At 38.8% G+C, this 24,445-nt stretch overlaps 1 pseudogene; it reads right to left on the reverse strand.

Moving 5' to 3' along the window:
- Nucleotides 1–17,535: 17,535 nt before the first annotated feature.
- On the reverse strand, nucleotides 17,536–18,256 carry LOC110583571 (annotated as a pseudogene).
- Between the last annotated feature and the right edge of the window lie 6,189 nt (nucleotides 18,257–24,445).

Genomic DNA, 24,445 nt, shown 5'->3' on the forward strand with positions numbered 1-24,445 from the left:
AGACAGCTTTCCCAAGATACCCAGAGCAGGCCTGTAACACCTTTTTCTCACTGTTGCTTCTTATGTTGTTTTCTCCCTCTCTTTTTTGAAGACAATGATCTTATCGGTATTTCCCAACCTATTGCCAAAGGGAGAAACCTTTCTGACTATTGGATCTGTCACCAGAAACTCTGAGCTATTCATGATATCAGAGATCCCTTGGTCTTACCTGTAAACCATTTCTCTTATGATCTGTTCCCCTGCACTCAAGGGAAATATCAATGGGATGAGTCTTCATTGCAAGGGTTTTAGAAAAGAACCCTTCAGGATGGGATGGTACCTCACAAAATGTTATCCCAATTCCTTTGATCCCTGGCTTGAAGAAGCCAATCAGGAAATTCCAGCTAATGGATCTATCAATGACCAGACCTTAGTTGGAGCCCTCTGTGTTCTGCCTGGTTTCATTTTTATCTATGGTAAGATAGCCTTTCCCAAGGGTATATGCATGTTTAGATAGCTGGTGAACTTACTGAGATGTTTTACTGTCTCTGTCAACATCCATAATAAATAAGAAGTCTCCTGTTCATTCACCCACTCATCCTCCAAGGCCTTACACAGGAGCTTTCAGGAAGAGTTCATGACTCCAGGTTTGCCTTTATAGGGAGAGCCTTTTTCCCTTCAGTTGGAGTAAGTGCTAATGAATTCATGATCAGAAATCTCTCCCTAGGGGCGCCTGGGTGGCCAGTTGGTTAAGCGACTGCCTTCGGCTCAGGTCATGATCCTGGAGTCCCTGGATCGTGTCCTGCATCGGGGTCCCTGCTCCAAGCAGGGAGCCTGCTTCTCCCTCTGACCCTCCCCCCTCTCATGTGCTCTCTCTATCATTCTCTGTCTCTCAAATAAATAAATAAAATCTTTAAAAAAATAAAAGAAATCTCTCCCTAAATAGGAGAGCTGGCTGATTCCATAGTCAAAGCAGGAACAGACCAACGATGATCACTTGAGTCATTGACTAAAGTAGTTTTGGACAATCTCACATAGCCCTTATTATCTACTTGCTGAACAAAAAGGCATTTGTGCAATAGCAAATACCACCTGTTGCACATGGATATAGGCCTCTGGAGAGGTGGAAATTCAATTACACAAGACCAGGGAATAGGCCACTCATTATAACAAATTTCACCTAATGACCCCTAGTCTTTTAACCTATTTAGCCAATTACCTTCAGGTTTGGGCTCCTGGTTTTGAAGAGTCTAAACTGGATTTGTCATATTACCTTTGATTCTGCTTTGCATAATTATTTTTAAGTCTTGTATCTGTTGCTTGTCAAACCTTTGTGAAGATGGCATACCCAACAGGGTAATGCTAGTTTAGTGCTTCAAGATGATATCCAGTGTTTATGATCTTGATAAAATATAAACTTTAGAGAAGAAATGCTTTTGAGTTCTCTCTCCTAACCTTCCTTGCTACTCAAATGTGGCCTTAAGTGGTTTTCAACTGTTATGCACCTTCTCTCTGACATGGTACATGACAACCAGGAAAGGTCCTTTCTGGCACCAAGGGACAAAAAAACAACTAAACACAAAAAACTTGACTCTTGATTAATGATGCTTTCTTTAAAAGATCTTGATCAAATGGGGGAAATCTCTCTTCATGGTTCTAAAATGTTTATCTTCTATTCTACCTCATCCTGAAAAATATCAGTTCTGAAACAAGAGGGCAAAGAGGTAACTAAAGTTCTAAAGGCCCTCACACAGCACTAGAAACAAGAAAATCCCTTGTCATATAACAGACTCTTTGATTTTAGACCTTCAAGAGTAAATCAACCTATGCCCATTTAACTTGGCTTTGTTGCTTAAAATTGCAGTGAGGAGAAATAAGAGCTTTTATTATTATTATTTTTTGCATTTCAAATTCACAAGTTTAATAATGGAACCAAATTACATTTAATAAAGCAATTTCTCATCAAGGAATAAAGCAAAACTTAAATGAACACTGGTTTAGAATCTGTGTATGCTAAAGGGAAAGTAAGATGTGCTTATCAATGTGTAATCTCATGAAAAAACCCTTTTAATTTCTACTGAATTTCATTGTTCTCCAGTCACTAATGATGTTGAAACCCACTCCACTTCTTTTCTGAGCTCTTTTTAACATGGTGAAAATATAACAGATGACCCTCAAACAACGGGGGTTAGGGGTGCGGGACCCCGCACAGTCGAAAACCCACATATAACTGTTTTGACTTTCGCAAAACTTAACTACTAATAGTCTACTGCTGACCAGAAGCCTTATCAATAACATAAACAGCCAATTCGCATATTAACATGTATTATATACTGTATCTTTACAGTAAAATAAGCTAGAAAAAAGAAAATGCTAAGAAAATCATAAAGAAGAGAAAATACATTTACGGCATTGTACTGTATTTATTGACAAAAAAATCTGCATATAAGCAGACCCACTCAGTTCACTCCTGAATCATTCAAGGGCCCACCATACTTATAAAGGTCATGGATCTGTATCTTCTATCCATTCACAGTGAGGCAGGAGGAGGGCAGGCATAAGTTCTGATAAGCTAAATACCCCATGAATTATAACTCTGGATCATGGAAAGTGCTCTCAGGCCCTTACTCTGAAATCTGATTTCTGGCTAGTGTGACCTCCCTTGGAGCCCACTGGGCATGAAGTATAGTTAGGTTGACCGATAGTCCTGGTTTGCCAAAGTCTTTCTTGGTCTTAGCACTGGAAGTGTCACATCCTGGCAAACTTCTCACTCCCAGTTATTGCCTTGGATTTGAGGAAACCTGGCTAGTTGGTGTCTCTTGCACCATGGGACAAGGAGCGAGCCTTTGTAGACACTCATCATTTTAAGGCCAGGAAAGCCCAGAAATGACAGGTATCTGCACAGTAGCAGCTGACCAACTCAACCTGAAAGTAGATTAAAGTAGGTGCTAACCTTGGCATGTCTTTTGCTTTTTGGAGTGTTTTGTTTTGTTTTTGTTTTTTAGCATTCACAGGAAAAATTACACTTTTGCTCAAAGGCAGTCCTTTAAATTTCTCCGTGATTCTGTCTCTTAAGGCTGAGAGCAGCCTATTTTGGCCTGTAGTTACAGGACATAAAGGAGGTTCAAGGGCACAGAAAGACTGGAATAGGAATCTTGGGTGAAGAAATGGAAGCGCCATAGAGAGGTAGTTGAACATGTGCCGTCTCTTCTGAACCTCTTCCTGGAAGAGTCCTAAATGCTACTACAGTGTGATTCCATGCAATGCACATGCCTACACTTACAAAATTACCTACCACACCTGCCCATATTCCCTGAAATGTCCTTAAGAATGGAGAATAAAGGGCTTAAGATGCCAAAACCTGGGAGAATTCACATGCTCATATGAATGCGTGTTAAGTGTAAATGATGGTCTCAGGTCTTTGAATTGAGGGAGAGCTCCAAAAACTATAAGAAGAAGGAAGCTGGTGGTGCCTGGGCAGCTCAGTCAGTTGAGCCTCCAACTCTTGTCGGACTCAGGTCATGATCTCAGGATTGTGAGAATGAGCCCCACATTTGGCTCCATGTTGGAGCCCGCTTAAGATTCTCTCTTTCCCTCTCCCTCTGCCCCCCTCTCTAAAAGCGGGGGTAAGGAAGCTGAGGGGAAAGGGAGGGTTCAATACTGAAGAGTAGTAAATAGAAAGCAAAGGCTGCAAAGAGAGAAAAGAAATGCTTCCTAGCATTTCACCAGAACTTGGTTCACCTTTATCTGTAGGGAAGACTAAACATAGCCTGACCAAAGATACATGATACACTCTTTTACAGTTCAGTCAGAAGTACAGTTGAAAGTGTTGTTTTCAGGATCTTGACCCTTAAATAACCATTAAAGTGACTTTACTTCTCCTTTCAAATGTAAGTATTTCAGAGAGGTAGTTACTTTTATGTATGGATTCTTATTTTATTTTGGTCTTCCATGTTCCTTTTCCCATAAATGGCATCCCACACTGCCCAAGCTGGAAGCCTACAATTACCCTTTTCTTTTTCCACTTTCCCCAGGTAGAGTGACCATCTCATTGATTTTACCTCTTATTTACTGATCCATCCTCCTCTCCTCATCCCTAATCCAGTGTCTGGGTTTAAGCTCTCACTCTCTCACTCCTAGCCTTTAGCAATAATCTATTTGCTTATGTCCTCACCATTCTATTCTTCTCAAAAAATTAAAGAGACATTTTAAAGTGCAAATGGAGACAGAATTGGTCTCTATCCTGTTTGAGAGTCTTTCGTGATTCCTGGTTAGTGGCAGGAAAAAAACCAACTCCTTAGCATGGTGCACACAATCCTTCCCATCTGGCCCTACTCCCCACTCCACTTCCAGCTGTGCCCCTACCAGCTTTATGGGGATAGGAAGGGTCTTATTTATTTTTGCATCCCCAGCACTTATCACACTCCAGGATTTGATAAATGTTCTCATAATAAAGGAATGCCTGCATGCATAATAACAAGCATGAACTTTAAAAAGACAGTTTTTAGCTCTAAATTTTCTATGAATTTCTCATTTATTTTACAATTTTTTTTTTATTTGACAGAGAGACACAGTGAGAGAGGGAACACAAGCAGGGGGAAAGGGAGAGGGAGAAGCAGACTTCCCGCTGAGCAGGAAGCCCGATGCAGGGCTCGATCCCAGGACGCTGGGATCATGACCTGAGCCGAAGGCAGACACTTAACGACTGAGCCACCCAGGCGCCCCTTTCATTTATTTTAGACTATAAGACTAAAACTTCAAAGTCAGCTAAAGTTCAATTTGGACACTTAGAAACTGATCATAGAAACCATATTTATATATATGTACAGATACGTGTATATAGGTATCTGTAAATATGTATACACACAGGAATATTCCATAGAACATAAATATTTTTATTTCCCAGAAGTCTATCTTTTAGGTTGTATCTGTTTCCTAAAGACTTATCATTTAGCACAATAAACATATTGACATTTGTATCTTTTTGCCAGGTAAAAAATGAGATGTTTTTGGTTAAATAGTGACAAATAAAAATTAGGAAAATTGAGAATAAAGAGGGCCAAAGTAAGACCAAGAAAAAAAAATAAAGCACAAAGGCGAGGAGGTGTCGTGATTGGAGGCCCAAGGAATAGAGATCAGGCCAAAGAAAACCGCACCTGAACAAGGTGTAGCTATGACCTGGTAGAATGTCTTGTTGATCTATGTTTCAATTCATTAGACATCATTTCAAGCAGGTGCACTCATTATCAAAGCTAAACTGAGTCCTTTCTATGTGCCAAGCATCATACTGGGTGACAGAAAGGTCTAGATGACCACAAAACAGATCTTGACTTGAATTCACAATCTAGCAGGAGAGACAAACAAGCCATTAATTATTATAATATGGTGGTATATTTAAGATGCTATTAAACATAAAGAAGGAGCTTGAGTGATGGGACCAAGAAGGAGACAAAATCAAGGAAAGTTTTCTAAGGGAGGTAACATGAACTGGGCTTTAAGGGAAAATAGTGAAGGGTTATCCATCAGAGAACCCAGCGTGAATATTGGCAAGGAAGTTTGTGAATCCATGGAATATAAGGTGCCAGATGGGAGGTGGGGGTGGTAATTAAAGGAAATGAAGCTGGACAAGTAGGTGGAGGACAGATGATCCAGTGTTAAGGACAATCTAAATAATCAATGGAGGACAGAAGTCACAAAGGCAGTATCCTAATCTCATGCTCAGAAACCAGAACACTCCAGAGCGGGTGATTTCGTCAGATGGCTGTTCTTTATCCATGAAGCAATAGGGAATACTTCGCTAGGGTCATTTTAATTTATTAAGTTTCAAAATCTAGAATCACGCTTTTTATTCAGTGTTGTAGGTGTTGTCCTCTTACTAACCATGGTTTTTAAAATGCTAGTCAAATCCTATATAATCCAAACACAAGGATTTTCTGAATGTGGCCAGGCTCATTAGAGTTAGCTATTTGATCTTCTTTCCAGGAAAATATGCTTTATTTTAGTGTTTTGGGCTTCTTTCTCCTTTTAACATTAATGCATTTATTTATACTCCTACCACTTCTACAAATGATTTCATGTAGTCTATAGTAGCTATAGAATAAAATAAGGATAAAATATAAGTAGAAATAAAGAATTATGACCAGGACAAATAGGGGAAAAAAAGTTCAAGACCAAGAAAAAAAGAACAGAAATATACAGATGATAAGAACAAGTACAACTCTTTCATTAGGGCTTCAAGTCTAACTCTGAGCTTCCTGGAAACCAAAGCAAAAAGGGGTATGACCCAGTCAGCTATGTGTTCTCACCAGGAGAAAGAACAAAGTACACCAGTTGATCAGGAGACATGGGGCCTACACCAGGTCTTCCCTAATTTGTGTGACCTTGGGACAGTAACTGAGTCACTCTGTGTTTCAGGGTTCTCATCTATGAAATGTATAATAGTATTTTACTTAGTCTCTTTCAGGAGAATCAACTGGAATTATAACACAGAAGTACTTTGAATGATATAAAATGTCATACACATTTAAGGTATTATTTGTAACAGAATGCTGAAAAAGTTGCCTTAGGAATATTTGCTATCTATCTCCAATGACGCAAACTGAATGGCTCTTAGTAATCATCCCTGACAGCATGATAATCATGTTGACATTTATATCAATTTACCAAGTAAATCAAACACCATCATCCCACAGGACTGTCATTTGCCTGGCTTTAGATAGTGTAATTCCTGGGACACATCAAGCCTGCCTCTTTAGAGAAACAGATCTCTGATTCCTATCAGTGCAGTCAAAAACATCTCTCCACTCTCCTATTATATATAATCCCCTTCTTAGCTCTTTATTTACATATTTATTTGGAACCTCAAGAGAGCAGAGCATTGGCTTAATCCATATTCATCACATTGTCTCATTTATGGCACATTATTACTGCTAACACATGCAAATATCTTCTCTTGACTTTTATGTCAGTTTATTCATTTCCCCCCATATCCACTACCATTGCCTTCCCTAATATAAGCACACAATTTAATATTTGATATGTATCATTTTATTTGCATATTTCCTTGTAAAATATATATTTTCCTGGGTGCCCTTATTTTAATTAACTTAAATGCTATTGTGCTCTAGAGTTCATTCTCTTTCCTACTTTCTCAGCACTGTTTTTAAGATATATGCATGGTGGCCCATGGACATTTAGTCTACTGCTGACAGTATTCCCCACTTTGACTTCCTCATATCCCCCATAACAGACTCCCAGATTACCTCCATTTCCTTGCTCATAAATGCATTGTCATAACATTGTTGAATATTTTTATGTGAATGTTTGTTTAGTTTAATAAGCCTTAATGACTCTAATTAAATTTTTTTTAACATTTCTTTTTTTTTTAATATTTTTTATTTATTTGAGAGAGAGAGCAGAGCGAGTGAGAACATGAGTGGGGGGAGGGGCAAAGCGAGAGGGAGAAGCAAGCTCCCCCCATGAACAGGGAGTATGATGTGGGCCTCAACCCCAGGACCCTGGGATCATGACCTGAGCCAAAGGCAGACACTTAACCAACTGAGCCACCCAGGTATCCTTTTAATTAAAAATTTGAGGAACAACTTATATGAGAAATACCCATTGTATTAAAATAGCCAAAGTATGGTCTCTACCATCTAAGAGAGGAAGAAGGGAGTAAAGAAAAATGAAATAAAGAATTTAAATGATTGAGTTTAAGATGAAAAAATTACATTTTATAGAAGGAAAATAATATAAGAATCATCAGTATAGATGTGAGTCTGTTGGAGAAAATTGACAAGCCATTACATCCAGTTGACCCTGGAACTGGACCTGAGCAATCAGAGGCTCCTCACCCTTTCCCCTATGCTTGGAAGGTATGCTCTCCCTACCATTCCCACAGTGGGAGCTGTTTTCAAGGATATAGCCTTGAGAGAGCAATGTGTTGTTGAAACCATCTGGACAGTTTACATGACTAAAACCAGTTAAGGCCTCTCCATAAATTTTTTAAGATTTGGTGGATGGTTGCAGAGATCTACTCATCTTGTGGCTGCCTAAGACAAACCTCAAAGTTCCCTTGTTTACTAAATGTGCTCACAAATCTGGAGTGGTCTGCTTCTTTCCTCCGTCTCTTTTCCCCCTGTGTGTGTGAGAGCTAGTTTGCAAACCAACAGAGTCTGGAGAGTATAAGACAGGAAAGAGTATGTGGAAAACTGGCTAAGTTATAGGAATTACCCGTTTCCCTCTTGATATTTCCAGGGTATGTGTAGTGGGAAGGAAGACAAAAGATTGGCAAGATCCATGGTTAACTTCTGGAACTGATTTCTTAACTTAAATGTAAATACAGTCTCATTACATCATGTATGTTGCTTACCCGTATCATTGTGTATCATGCTCACTTATGCTATAGCAACAGCCATTCCATTCTTTTGTATCTAGGCACATTAACTGTCAAGCCTTCTCTACTTCTGCTCTGAGAACCCAAGATCTACTTGGGCTTTCTTTCCCTTTCCCACTCTACCAGTGCCTATTATGCCTCAGGACATAATGTTTATGTTATGGCTTCTGAATTTGGAAACATATTCAATCTCCTCATCCAGGGACACCTGCACCACTAAATATGCAAGCAAACATACAACTAATCTAATTATTGTCTTATCCACAAATCCTTGTATACCTGGATTGGAAAAGAGGACTGAATGTCCCCTGAGAAAATTTCAACAATGTGATGAGTTTGAGCAAGTCAAGAGTCCTGTGAGATGTTGATGTCTGATTCAAGGTGAACTTAGTTGTTACGAAGGCAATCCACATTCTTATTTTCCTTGCTTCCACTCTTCCTCCCCTATTTATTGTGATTTTTCAAATAACAAGGAAAAAGTATGTTTTAGGGAGCAAAGGCATTTGTAGATGAGAAAAATAAGATTAATTGATTGCTGAGATTGTAACATCTATCCTAATATCAAGATTAGAATAGAGACAATCCTCATTTCCCTTATTCTTTGCTTTGGTAAGTAAATTGTTCATGTTCCCAATTTTTATTTTGTGTCTCTGCAGTAGGATAATGTAATATTTTGGTAATTTTTTTGGCAGGTACTCTCTTACCCAATTCCATTAGGCCTGGCCTTGAAAGTGTTTCACATTTACATCTCCCTCTTTGTTGCCTGATCCAAGTCTAAATGCAAGCAAAAGGGAAAAAGTGGGAACAGATGTATCTTAGTTATCAAAACCACATGTGTTGGGGCAAGAAGTTCATTTGTGTCATTAAAATGCACCAAAGAGCAGTAAGACTTGGGGTAAATCTTAGGACATTTCTAGACCTCCTTTACCTCATTTGGACAATGAGAATTTTAGTGAGATGATGTCTAAATATCTTCTCATTCTCCACTTCTCCCACTGCCCACTCCTGACAGCCCTCTTTAGGTGAGCTTTCTTTTTCAGCAATCACAAATAAATTAAGAAAAAGTGTATCTGGATACACTTGGATAAGTGCTATACATGGCATCATTGACTGTCCATTGTGTCCTGGGAATTTTACATTAATTGTTCTATTTAAATCTCAAAATAATGTTGTGAGGCAAAGGAAACAGTTAACAAAACCAAAAGACAACTGACAGAATGGGGGAAGATATTTGCAAATGACATATCAGATAAAGGGCTGGTATCCAAAATCTATAAAGAATTTATCAATCTGAACACCCAGAGAATAATCCAGTCAAGAAATGGGCAGAAGATATGAACAGACATTTCTGCAAAGAAGACATCTAAATGGCCAACAGACACATGAAAAAGTGCTCAATATCGCTCGGCATCAGGGAAATCCAAATCAAAACCTCAATGAGATACCACCTCACACCAGTCAGAATGGCTAAAATTAACAAGTCAGGAAACAACAAATGTTGGCGAGGATGCAGAGAAAGGGGAACCCTCCTACACTGTTGGTGGGAATACAAGCTGGTGCAGCCACTCTGGAAAACTGTATGGAGGTTCCTCAAAAAGTTGAAAAGAGAGCTACCATATGACCCAGCAATTGCACTACTAGGTATTTACCCCAAAGATACAAATGTAGTGATCTGAAGGGGCACCTGCACCCCAATGTTTATCGCAGCAATGTCCACAATAGCCAAACTATGGAAAGAGCCCAGATGTCCATCAACAGATGAATGGATAAAGAAGAGGTGGTATATATATATACAATGGAATATTATGCAGCCATCAAAAAAATGAAATCTTGCCATTTGCAATGACGTGGATGGAACTGGGGGGTATTATGCTAAGCGAAATAAGTCAATCAGAGAAAGACAAGTATCATATGATCTCACTGATATGAGGAATTTGAGAAACAAGACAGAGGATCATAGGGGAAGGGAGGGAAAAATGAAACAAGATGAAAACAGAGAGGGAGAGAAACCATAAGAGACTCTTAATCTCAGGAAACAAACTGAGGGTTGCTGGAGTGGTGGGGGGTGGGAGAGATGGGGTGGCTGGGTGATAGACACTGGGGAGGGTGTGTGCTATGGTGAGCGCTGTGAATTGTGTAAGACTGATGAATCACAGACCTGTACCCCTTAAACAAATAATATCTCATGTTAATAAAAAAATAAATACTGATAGACACACACACACAAAAATAATGTTGTGAGGTATTATTAACCAAATTTTACATAAGAGGAAACAAATTTAGAGAGATTAAGCAAGTTGCTTGAGAACATGCAGTTAGTAAGTGATGGAGCTTGGAGTCAAGTGGGTCAACCCCCAGCTACGCTCTTTACATTAAAACATACTGCCAATCATGCAAATTAGTGCAAACCAATGTGTAGACTGTAAAGGCCAAAATTATTCTCATTCTATTCTAAATACCACCAAAGATATGTTAGGGGCGCCTGGCTGGCTCAGTAGGAGGAGCACACAACTCTTGATCTTGGGCTCATGAGTTTGAGCCCCACATGGGGTGCAGAGATTATTTAAAAAATAAACTTAAAAAAAAAGATATGTTAAAGTGTTTGTGTTTTTCAGGTGGTGTACCAGAAATTAAGAATTCCAAAAAGTTATCATAGGATCTTGCATTATAAGAAATGGAAAGAGAGATGAATAAAGTTCAGAGGAGAGGACTGCTATTTTGGGCTGGGACTTTCTGGGCAGCTTCACAGAGTTAAAAGAACTTAAAGTTATGGAGCCTAGAGAAAATGTCTTTGTCTAATAAGCAGAACAAGGGCTTGTGTAATAATATACAACTCAGCGTGGCTTAAATATTAAGGAAAATTTATCTCATATAACAAGAACTCCCAAAGTAAGATGACTTCTGGATTAACCTTATGCTCTAATCATCAAGGACCCATGATTTTTCCACCCACATGGTCTGCCCTTTTACTCTTAGTTTTCCTCATGGTTGCAAGAAAGCTGCTGCTTGAAATTAAATGCAGACATAACTGCATCCAGAAGAAACACAGGTACTGCTTCTTCCCGTGAATTTATTTCTAAGACCAAAGACATATTTCCTAGCGTCCCCCAGCAGAGCAGACTTCCCTTCATGTTTCATTTGCCAGAAGATAGACACTGAGGCCTAAACCAATCACTGACAAAACAATGAGACCACCAAGTTGGACTTAAGCCAATCAAGATTAACCCCTAGAATTGAGAACAGAGCCACTCCTCTGAACTTTTGGAGGAGGGGCGGACACCTCTAGAGAACCACAGTCCTGCCTTTAGGCAGAAGGTGGGGGAGCCATAAGGAGCAGGTAATTAGTGTGACAACCTTACACAAAGATAAGGAGATGCCAGTGCTCTGGAAAGTTCACTATAGAAAGGGCTTCACAGAGTCCTAACGGGGACAGGGCTGGATCAATAGGTAAGTAGGTCAGAATGAGTATTTTCGGGACTACTTGTTGAAAATACCAAAAGAAGAAAGGAACAGATAAAAGAACTTATCTTTGGGCAAACAGAAAGATGCTATATTATCTCCTTCACGTGCCAGGAAAATGGGGTTAATTTCAAGGGATTTCAGCACAGTTTCTATTCTGTCTGGATCAGCTCATTTTTTAATATTCCTTAAAATTGTGCCTAGTTTTTTCATTTTCAAAATTGTTCTAAACATCTGATATATTTCCAGCATTTTTCTTGTTCCTTTACTGTTGACTATGCCTTTCATGCATGGTTGATTATTTTCTGACCATCAGGCAAAGGGCTCCTCCAACCTGAAGAGGCAGAAATGAAGGGATGAAATGACAGACCTGGAGGAATAGGCCATCAGGTATAAACTCTAATATAGAAATAGACAAAAACAAAAGAGTTTTCCAAGCTTAGTCTTGCCAAGGGAAGAGATCTCTTCAAACTCAACAAAATCTCAAGGCCAGTAAGTATAGGAAGAAATATATTAATGACAGCAAATATTTATTGAGTATCTATGTTGTACCAAGCACTATACTAAGCACTTTTCATATATTAACTCATTCATTCCCCACAATGACCCCACAGAGAAGGTGCAGAGTCTTCATCTGTAAAATGGGGAAAACTAAGGCATGGAACAGTTAAATGACATTTCCAAGATCACACAAGTAGTAAGTGGTGGGTCCAAGATTCAAACTGGTATTTGGCTCAGACATCATTCTCTTTCCGTGATTGCCTCTTTATGAGAAGGTACTAATCGGACTAAAGTTTTGCCACAAATCAATAATAAAAACAATGCATATTTATTAAGTACTTCTTAAATGTCTGGCATTGTGCTAAGCACTTTCAAGCATCTAACATTTACTCTTCAGAGCAATTATGCAAGGTATTATTATTCCCATTTTGTAGGTAGAGAAACCAAGGTTAGAGAGAGTAAGCAATTATATACAAAATTACACAGTGCATGACAGAGCCAGGATTCAAATTCAGATCTGAATACCTCCAAAGCCAATACCCTTACTTACGTAAACAGTGGAAATGAGCTTGCCAGTGAGGTGAATTAGCATTCAAAGACCAAAGAATACACAGACATTAAAGGCCAAGTATGTGCCAGTCACTGTGATAGGGACTTTTCATCATTTCACTTCACCTCCATTATTAATATTTTTCTAGGATTAGGTCTCACTTCTGAAAATTTGGGATCAGGTTAGGTATTAATTATTCTTGTCTAAAGATTCATAAAATGCAGACTCTTAAAAAATATACAATTATTTTTTTAAAAAAGCTGTAAAGATTTAAAAAAAAGAGAGAGAGAGAGAGCCCGAGGATGGTTGAGTCAGAAGACCTAGATTCCAGTCTCCTCTCTGAAAATAAACAGCAGTGCATTTTTGGGCAAGTTGATTTCTGGACTGTTCTTCATGTAAGAAGTGGCACAGGTTGACCTGAATGATTGTTTTAAAAACAAGACAGTCCTTTTAGGGATTTCTGCAATGTATGATTTAGGGAGAAAGCAGTTTCCTGGCTCCTGGTGGCTCATGAGTGTCAAAATCACTCAGCTCCCAGAGTGAGACACAATAAAAGGGAGTTTTACTTCATCATCCTCTCCCTTGAGTCCTACTCACATGCCCACCTTACTATTGGGATTCCTACTCAACAGCTGTCATGAGGGCGGCATGCCCCTTCCAGGAAAAACAGGTTTCACTTAAATCAGACTATCCACTTGCACCATTTTCCTGTCATTCCCCTTCCCAATCTGCTCCCAACCCCACCGCTATCTCCTGGTGTCTGAACCGCATTCACTTCCTTGATTGTTTTTCTTCAACCCCCTTTATAGATTTAGGCATTCAGCAAGAACTTATCAAGTGCTCACAGGGGATATCTAACAAGGGCTCTTTTCCTCTCTCTTTGGTTCTTTTAATCAAAAAGTCACCTTCTTTTAAAAAAAAAACCAAAATGTGAGCATCTGCTGTTTATAGCCATCTTTCCCAAACATGCTTCATGATGGGAAATAGTTGGGTACTTATTCCAATTATTGATCTATAGGACCTTCCCCTGAAGAATCTAGTTCAGAAGATCTACGGTGGGGCTTTGAGAATCTATGTTTTTCACAAATAACACCATTCTTATTATCTTATTATCAGGCCAGTTTTAGAAAGACTCATATGAAGTAGAAGAAAGGAATCAGGCATTGTGAGTGTGATGTTAAAAAGTTTAATATTGTTGGGCGCCTGGGTGGCTCAGTTGGTTAAGCGACTGCCTTCGGCTCAGGTCATGATCCTGGAGTCCCGGGATCGAGTCCCGTATCGGGCTCCCTGCTCGGCAGGGGGTCTGCTTCTCCCTCTGCCCTCTTCCCTCTCATGCTCTATCTCATTCTCTCCCTCTCAAATAAATAAATAAAATCTTTAAAAAAAAAAAGTTTAATATTGTTAAGTGTCTGCCTTCGGCTCAGGTTATGATCCCAGGGTCCTGGGATCGAGCCCCACATCGGGCTCCCCGTTCAGCAGGAAGCCTGCTTCTCCCTCTCCCACTCCCCCTGCTTGTGTTCCCTCTCTCACTGTGTCTCTCTCTGTCAAATAAATAAATAAAATCTTTAAAAAAAAAGTTTAATATTATAAAACCTTGGGAAGCTTATAATCTATTTGGGGAAACTAGATCCATAAACATAAAATAATGGTTGTCAATACAAGGTGGGATAAATAAGTGCGTTAGACCATAAAAGTGTGTAAGACCAGAATAAATCCAGAGGGAGGAGAGAGTTCTGGGCAGGGCTCAGCAGACAGACCTGGGTTATGCTGCTGAAGACAAAAAGGATATGATTCAGTATGGAGAGTATGGAGAGAGGAGTGCATGGAATAGCAGAAATGTCAGAACACGGAGATGGGAGTCCAGCTGGAGCAAAGGAAATGCAGAAGATAGCAATTGATAAATTCAAACTGAATCCTGTAGGGAATGGGGAACCATTCAAGATGTCTGAGCTAGGGAGCAACTGATGACAATGTTTCAGCAGGTGAATCTGGTTATCATGTTCATCAGTGGTTCAGAGGTTCTCACCTGGAGGGCCCAGCCCCACCCCACCCCAAAGTTTCTGATCCAGGGGGTCTGGGAATGAAGACTGAGAGTTTGCATTTCTAAAATGTTTCCAAGAAATACTGATGCTACTAGTCCAGGAACCACACAGTGAGAACCACGACTCCAAAGACAGATTAGCACAGTAAAGAGGTGGGGATGGCTGAGTGCCAAGACAAGGGGGGTGGTCTTAAAATAGGAAAGAAGAGGAAGACATTATGAAAGAAACTGGTGTGTGGTGAGAATAGGTACACATAGGTAGAGCAGATAAAAAGGGAGATAAAATTATTTAGAGTTAAAATTTATGTACCCCAAATAGCAAGCAAAAGAAAAGAATATTGGATTATAGGAAGAAGATGAAAAGTTCAGTCTGTCATAACAGAGTTGCTGCTTGGGTTGAATCCTTCTTGCTTTGTTGCATGTTGCCCCTGATCATACCAGCTGGTGAGGACAAAGTCAATGCCAAGATTTGTAAGACTACAAGGAAAGTGCTCTGGGCACTCACGGGATAAACTGGGTAGTCAATGATTGAGGGTAATCAATGATTGACAATGTATTCCAACCTGACCTGACCCAGTTATCAAGTCTGTCCCTGGCTGAGCCCTGTAGCATTGTCTCAAATCAGTCATTTATGCAAACTTCCACCTAAACCAGAAAATCCTGCTTAGGACCAAAACAACTGTTGTCACCATCACTCCACACCTACCCGGGGGCTGTGAACCTTGACTCACTAGGCCACTCCCAACTTCAGGGATGGGCAGCACTCTCCCTATCTTTTGTCCTTACCACAAGGGGCCCTTTCCAGCCCTACAGAGAATCTGGACCAGCCTCAGGGTATGAAGAGGAAGGAGCCTCCAGCCTGGGGTGGGGAGAATATCTGGTCATGACAGTCAGCCCATGGGGAGTCCTCACCAGACAGGGGAGCCAGGGATCCCCTCAGAGATAGCAACAGAGTGGGAAGAGAGGGCAGCACTCTGCATCCTGCCCTCACCAGCCTCCCAGAGCCTGGGCGCACATGGGCACACTGCTTGCCCCTTGTGTTCTGTCAACACTTCCATGTACTTGCTCTACCATGGTTATCAATGAGAACTAGAAAGTCAATGCTAGGTCATCTGGTCTACAGCCAAAAAAAAAATTATTCCTCCTCATTTCACAGGGGAGGAGAAACAGAAATAAGCACCTGGAGGACAGGGATTTCAGTTTACATTTATTTGAACATAGACATACTTCATCTAGGACCATGTATCATGTGATGCCTCTGTGGAAAGGCAAACCCCTAATTCTGTATGAAATCCTCTGTCAGGGCCGCCTGGGTGGCTCAGTCGGTTAAGTGTCTGCCTTCAGCTCAGGTCATGATCCCGGGATCCTGGGATCAAGCTACAGTCAGGCTCCCCGCTCAGTGGGGAGTCTGCTTCTTCCCCTCCCTCTGCCCCTCCCCTCCACTCATTCTTTCTCAAATAAATAAATAAAATCTTAAAAAAAAAAAATCCTCCCTGTCAGTCAAGGGCATGTCTGGAAAGTCTGCCTCTGTGAACATTCTTCATTCCTAAAATCCAAGTGTTGCAAAGTAGGTCATTTGGAATGGGTAGTAGCCATAAAGGACTTTTTTTTTTTTTTAAAAGAGTGAATAATTTTCAGTTTAATATTAATCTCCCTGAAGAAAACATAGAATATCTGCCAATTAAACAATATTCTAATAAGAAAGATGTATCTGTACACATATAACCTGGTTCAACAAAGATCTTCTCTTTGTAGATCCAAACTCATGAATAGACCTAAACTGGAAATGCCTATTATTCGTTCGTTATGGCTACATTTCCCATTTTACAAACAAACCTCTTTATTTATGGGAAGAGCTTCAGGGTTTCAGAATATCTTTAGTACAGGTTTCCTGATCCTGGAGCGGCAGCATTCCCCTGCTGTCCATCAAATGACATCCACTTGCAGCTGCAGGGTATTCAGTAGGGCTACTCTCCCACTCCAGAGTTAAATATATATAAAGACATATTGCACACAGGATAATCCTCTGGTAACCATACACGCCCTCCAATCTTACCAAACTATAATTTGCTTACTGTTCCTCAAATAAAATGTTCTAATCCCTATCTCTTTACCACTACCCTCCTCCCTTTTTTTCTCCCAGTTTCTCTCATCTGGAATTCTATATAAGGAATTTCTATCCAAACACTATCATTTCGAGGAGCAGCCAAAGCCCTATCTCTCTACTAAAGGACACAGTCTTCCCTGACTATTCTACCCTATGGTCATCTAGGCTCTGACCCTCTTTAACCTTCATCAGGCATTTGGCTCTAATCTTTTTGCTGCCTAATTCTGTTAATTAGCTTTTCACAAGTTTTTGAGTTATCTTCCAATTAGATTGTAAGCTCCTTAAAGGCAGATTCCTATATTCTGGTTTTCGTATATTCCTCACACATCTACACAGTAGATACTCTACATGTCCTGGTTTTGAAAAGTAACCTGGTCAATCCAAACTTGACCCAACATGTACATTTAGTGTTCTTTACAGATTTTTCTAGAACCATGTTCATACATCCTTTGAATAAACATGGATTTTCTGCTAGCACAATCAATTCTTGTGAGATTTTGATATCAGAACTCATCAGCTGACTCTGTGTCCCAGCCACAAGACTGCAGTTGTTCATCCTGAGGGAACTCAACTTCGATGTCATAAACAAAATTCAGATCATCCTTCTTCTTCTGATTTTTCTCAAAAAGTTCATCCATGATGCTCTTTCTTTTAGCAAGTTCCTTTTCATCTAGTTTGTTCAGGTCTTCCTCAGGATCAATTGCTGTTTCCTGTTGAAATTTGTTTCATTTTCTCAACTAAACTTTGCCCCCACAAGTAACCTCGTAAAAAACCTGAATAACTTCTCTAGCTGCCTCAGGGACACTTGTTCAAGGTAATTCTTGTGTCATGGATGATTCTTTAATTTTTCAGCAGCTCTGTTGCAATCTGAAAACTTTGAAATTTTCAGACTGGCATGATGCATTGGCAACTTTCCCCTTCATTTCACTGTCATAGATTAAGAAAATAGCTGGAGGCTGGAACCTAATTCCACAGTTCTTGGCAGTGCACATTATTCTCACACATATACTTCAGATAAATCAGAGGAAATCTGATGAAAATGTATTAGTCACATAATGACTTCCTGCTGGAGGTGGAGGTGGAGGTGGAGACGGAGCTCCCCGATATGACTCACAGGACTGCATCCAGGGTCGGGGGTCTCCATAAAGGACATTTTATTTTGTCTACCACTCTAGGGGTTACATCAGTCCACTGGGCTAGCCAGTTTGCTGATATAGCTAACATTGTTTCTCTATAAGAAACATAATTCTTTCTTTCCAGGAAGAAAACTTTTATTCATGCATTCAAACAATATTTATCAAGGGTCAGCTATGGACCAGGCATTATATTAGGCACTGGGAATACAGCAGTGAACAAAACTAATAAAAAGCTTTGCATTCTGGCAGCTGGCATTATAATGGGGGGACAGGGAGATAAGTTGTAAACAAAACAAAAACACACACAAATCAATTATAGAGAATGTTAGAAGGATGAACCCTACAAAAAACAATTAAGCAGCAAGGAAGAGGATTATGATGTAGAGGGGCAGGGGGATTATGATTTTAAATATGTTACTTAAGGAAGACCTCATTAGGAAAAATGACATTTGAATAAACACAAGAAGATGAGGAAACAAGCCTAGTGACTACTGAGGAGAAAGCATTCTAGAAGAAGGAACGGCAGCCCAAGGGCCATAAGGCAGGACTGTGCCTACTGCCTTCAAGATATGGCTACATACAGCAGGAGACCTACCCTTCAAAGACTTAGGCATTTACTCTGAATTAGAAGGGTGTCAGTTGGAAGGTATCGAGCAGAGGAGAAAAGTGCCCTCATATTGGAACAAATCACTCTGGGTGTCCTATAAAGAACAGAATATGTAGGGACAAGAGTGGAAGCAGAGAGAACAGTGAGGAAATGATTGCAATAACCCAAGGTGATGTATGTGTTGGTGGTGTGGACTGAATTCTAGATATCTCTTGAAAGAGGAATCAACAGAATTTTCTGGTTAGATAGTCTTAGTCTCCTCCTTAAAATATTGCTTAATTAAATCTACTCACAAAGATACTTGGTTGGCCACCACACATTAGGGATAGCTTAAATGTAAACCCAAATTTCAATTGCCAAATCTAATATCAAATTGCTGATAATTAAAAAAAAAATTTCATGATGGTATGATCTCTATTTATCTGTGGATTTATGTTATTAGCTACATTTAAGACAAATATTAACTTCCATTTCCATTAATTCTGAATTATACACAAAATAAAAAATAGGAAAATATCCTTGTGTATTCACATCATAGGATATTACAAAGGAATCAAAACTGTATTTATAAAGGGTTTAAATGACTTAGGAAAATGCTTGAGAAAGGTAGGTGGAAAAATAAGAGTACAAAGTTATAAATATATTATCTCAATTATACAAATATGCCAAATGATAATAGTAATTAACTGATGTTAATGGGATTGGGAGTTATTTATGCTTCTTTCTATTGTACTTTTCAAATAGATTAAGGTGAGACTATTATTTTCCTTTGATAGTAACATTTAAAAAAAACCACTATGGCAAGATTCATCTATGGTTGCTTTCCATTTATCCAACAAGATGAAATGGAGGAGGCAATGTGCTAGGTTTATTGAGGTTGATCAGAGTCCCACTGAAGGCGAGAGAGGCAACATGCTAGAGTCTCCACAAATATGCTGCCCCGGCATCCCTAACCCTTCTCCAAAGGTGTCTCTGCACATCACCCCATTCTCCACCACCAAACTCCTATTAGATTTTTCTCCAGAGTAGAGCTAGCTAGTCCATCATGACTAATTATCATTTTCCTCATTTGCATATGTTTTTAAAAAAGATATTATAATATCCTTAAACTAAATGGAGACTGGAACAGAGTTTCTGTTGGATCCTCTGCTCCACTTGATGGAAAGCCAACTGTGTTCTTGCCTCTTGTAGTAGCAAGAATGTGAACAACCATCCACAACCACCTCCTCATTTCACCTGTGACTACAGGGGCTTTCTGACCTTATTCTCTCAAATGTGCTAATTTAGTAGATTTCTAATAACAGCATAAAAATTAATTCCATATATAGATATATATGCCTCTACAAACAGCCAATATACATTATTACTTTACTAAAAAAACTAAGTAATGTAATTACTAATACACTTCTCTCTTCAATACAATATACTCTCTTTCTGGCAGTAAAAGGGGTAGAGCAGAGAGGAAGAAAGGAAGAAAACAAGAAGAGGAAGTGTGAAGAACCATGGAGAGCATCCCAAAGTTATTTGTAACTACTCTGGGAAAATAGCATCAATTAAAAATCCTCCAAAATGTCTTGGCAAGAAAAAACAGAATACTTTTATTCCCTGGGTCACTCAACACCTAGTAGTCCTAGGAACCCTTTAAATTTTACCCTGAGAGGGGTAAGAAGCTGTGCAACAGCCGGTAGCAGGGAAGTGAAGTGATCTTATTTGCATTTTGAAAAAATTACTCTGGCCACAGTGAGAAGGATGGACCAAGAGGGATGTGGAATGACCTGTGTAGGAAACTGAGCTTCACACTGGTATTGAATCAAGTAAGTCGGAATTACTTTACTCTAAAAACTGTCAGCAGTTAGGGGGAAGAGACTTTGAAATGCTTTCTTCCCTCTCAGAAATTTTCAGTTTAAGTGTGAGAGGATCTTCCAAAAGGACGTGGGGCAGGAGCAGGTAATGAAAAACCTTGATGAAATAACTTGATGTAACTTATTTTATGAAAAATAACAGGTACATATTTCAGAGCCTAATACTTTCTTATCCCAGAGTCCTGGGATCAAGTTCCACATGGGGCTCCTTGCTCAGTGGGGAGCCTGCTCTCCCCCTGCTTGTGCATGCTCGCTCTCTATGACAAATAAATAAAAAAATCTTTAAAAAACAAAGCAAAACAAAACTAATTTTCATTATTTAAAACTACTGATATCTTTCAGGGTTACTTGTTACTGTGGCAAAACCTAACCTGATTGGTACTAATACTGGTTTAAGGTAATAGCAAATGCTGGTGTGAAAGTTAAAAGGAAATCTCATTTAGAATGGAGTCAGGAGGTTCCCAGTGGGAGCTCTTATGCCCTAACATGTTGTCAATTACAGATCCAACAGGAAGAGATGGACCTTGCCCTTGGACACTATTTTGCTATCTCAGTAGAAGGAAGAAAAGCTTTGCTGGGCAACAGCTCAGCCAATGAAAAGCCACTATACTTCAAACTGCCACTTTAATACAATGGAGTTTTCATTTATATCAGACTTCCTAATGTTCCCCTTTCCTAATCTTTAATAAGTGTTCCTCTGCTTTGTTCTGTGACTTGCCTCCAGTTCTGCAGTAGCTTGCTTGTTCCAGATTGCAATTCTCTGCTATTCCCAAATAAACCCAGCTTTTGCTAGTAAAATAACCAGCAGTTTTATTTTTTAAGGTTAACGCTGGCTTCCTCTGGAATTTCCAATAATTGAGACCAAACAGAGATCATAAACAAAGACTAACAAATTCACAAGAAGTGTAAAGAGTAAACATTGCAAGCCTGAGACTGATATCCTTAAAAAGGTCTGGTTGGAAGCTTTCCTTTGGCCAGAGTCTAGGAACTCAGATTTCTGGAGGATTCCCAGCATTTCCTAAATAATGAGTGGCTTCCAGTGCACTGGAAGCCACTCATTATTTGTGAGGTACAAACAATGTGGTTTAAGATAAATACCTGCTTTCCTTCTGGGAGCCTAAAATTTGGGTACATGTTAGGTCAAGGGTGAGTACATGACCAGCACCCCAAAACATCCAGAGTGACAAGTCTCTAATGAGCTTCTGTGGTAGACAACATTTTGTGGGTATCATCACAACTTCCTGCTAGGAAATTAAGTGCATCCTTTGTGAGTCACTGGGAAAGGACACTTGGAAGCTTGTGGCTTGTTTCCTGCAGACTTTGCTTCATGCACCTTTTTCCCTTTGCTGATTTTGCTTTACATCCTTTCACTGATAATAAATCACCACGAGTGTAACTGAATCCTCTGAATTCTCCTAGCTAATCATCAAACTTGGGGGGTGGTCTTAGAGACCTCCAACATGGTAAGAAACCAATGGCAGAGTCAGAAGAGAAAACAAAAAGAGATTTCAATTAAAAAATTTCAAGTACTGGAATTGCAAATATGGAATACAAAATTACTCCATGTAAAATGACTAAAGAGATAAATGATAAAATCACACATTTGAGGAAGAAAATAACCACCAAGGAAGAACAGGTAGGTTTGAAAAACAACCAAATGAAATTTCTAAAAATGAAAAAATTTAAAGATAATAGCTGAGAATTTTTCAGAATCAAGAAGATACATGATTCCATTGACTTGGAAAGCATATTATATACCAAAGAGGATTAAAAACAAAACAAAATCAATGATAAGACATATTTTGGTGAAATAGCAGATCACAGAGCTTCAGATCTTAAAAGTAGCCAGAGGAAAAAGACAGATCACTTATATAGAAATAAAAGATGGACAGACCCTGAAAAAACAATCGCATGAAAATGAGTGATTTTTCAAATAAGCAAGAAGATTTTCACTGTCAATGGATCTTTGCTAAAGGAAATTTTCCAAAAAGGATACTTCAAAGAGAGGAAATCCTCTCAAAAGTTAATTTGAGATACAAGGAATATATAAAATGGCAAATGTTTCTGTGAATCTAAATAAGTACTTCTGTATAAAATGATAATAGTAATCTGTGGGATTATAATAGGATAAAACTAAAATACACCATAATTGTCATACAAGTTGTGCTAATGTAGTTAAAATATATTAAAATCTTTGGTTGAGATATTTGTTTAACTTGATTCTTTGTCAAGTTAAATAACTGGGTAAAATTTAAGAATAATTACTAAAAACAAACAAAAAACCCCCAAAACACTAAACCTTTTAAGCCATCAGAGGGAAAATTATAGAAAAGAAAAACAAACACAAAACTGAAAAAAAAAAAAAAAAGAGGGGAGGAGCAAGCAAAGAATAAAGGAAGAATACAAGTGGATTAAGTAGAAATGCAAATTATGAGGGTAGAAACAAATTTACTATAATCATAACAAATATTAATAGATTAAACTTGTCAGGTAAGAGACAAATTACCAGTGATTGGATATAAAGTAAAATTCAGGTATGTTATTTACAAAGGATATTCCTAAAAGGCCACAGAAAAGTTGAATTATAGGGGCACCTGGGTGGCTCAGTGGGTTAAGGGTCTGTCTTGGGCTTGGGTCATGATCCCAGGGTCCTGGGATCAAGCCCCGCATCAGGCTCCCTACTCAGTGGGGAGTCTGCTTCTCTCTCTCCCTCTCCCTCTGTGCGTATGACCTATCTCTCTAGATCTCACTGTCTCTCAAATAAATAAAATCCAAAAACAAAAAAAGAAAGAAAAAAAAATCATTGGAATTAAAAAAAAGTTGAATTTTAATTACACTCACACACCAGGGAACTATTAACCAAGAGAAATCAGAAAACGCCACATTTAGAAGAAATAAATACATATTTAGAAATTAAAAGATCCTTATGAAATGGTAAACATGATACTTAACCAGGAAGATAAAAAAATTCTAAGTTTGCATGTACCTAGTGAAATAGCCTCAAAATATATAAGGCAAAAATAAACATAATTTAGCAACCAAAAGGTGGTATTTTAAACATATTTATATATTGTCATGCTAACTTGATAGCTTGTCCCTTATTTAAGAGTATTTTATTGTTCTAGGAAACATGTAATAAATTGTAATTTTTCCACTTAACATTAATAGAAAATAGGCTCCTGGTTAGGAGTTAGCTTTGCACAGAATATCTGATTTTTTAAAAACAGATTAAATACAAGACACCAAAATATTGTTCAAGAATATATACATATGTGATAAAATTATTTTTAAAGAACAAAGGAAAGGTAATTTAGAGCAACCCTCCTAAGGCCAAACTTTTAAAAATTGGAAAAAAAATAATCATAAAAAGAGCTAACATTTAGTGATAGGGAGCCTCAAAGATGGACCATGATGATTTCTGCCTTTTGATGGTCACACCCTCAGGAGAAATTAAAAATTATTTTGAATAAATGAAAATGAAAACACAACTTATCTAAATTTGTGGGATGCAGCCAAGCGGTACATAGAGAAAAATTTATAACACTGAATGCATATATTAGAAAAGAAGAAAGTTCTACAATCAATGATCTAAGTTTCTACTTTAGGAAACTAAAAAAAGAAAAGCAAACTGAATCCAAAGTAAGAAGAAAGGAATAATAGAATTAGAGCAGAAATAGTTGAAATTGAAAACAGTTAATCAATAGAGAAAAATCACTGAAACCAAAAGCTGACTCTGAAAAGATAAATAAAATCAATAAGCCTCAGGGGCCCCTCGAGCCCCGCGTCAGGGGCCCCTCGAGCCCCGCGT

This window comes from Neomonachus schauinslandi, chromosome 8, assembly GCF_002201575.2.
Source record: "Neomonachus schauinslandi chromosome 8, ASM220157v2, whole genome shotgun sequence".
NCBI classification, from domain to species: Eukaryota; Metazoa; Chordata; class Mammalia; order Carnivora; family Phocidae; genus Neomonachus; species Neomonachus schauinslandi.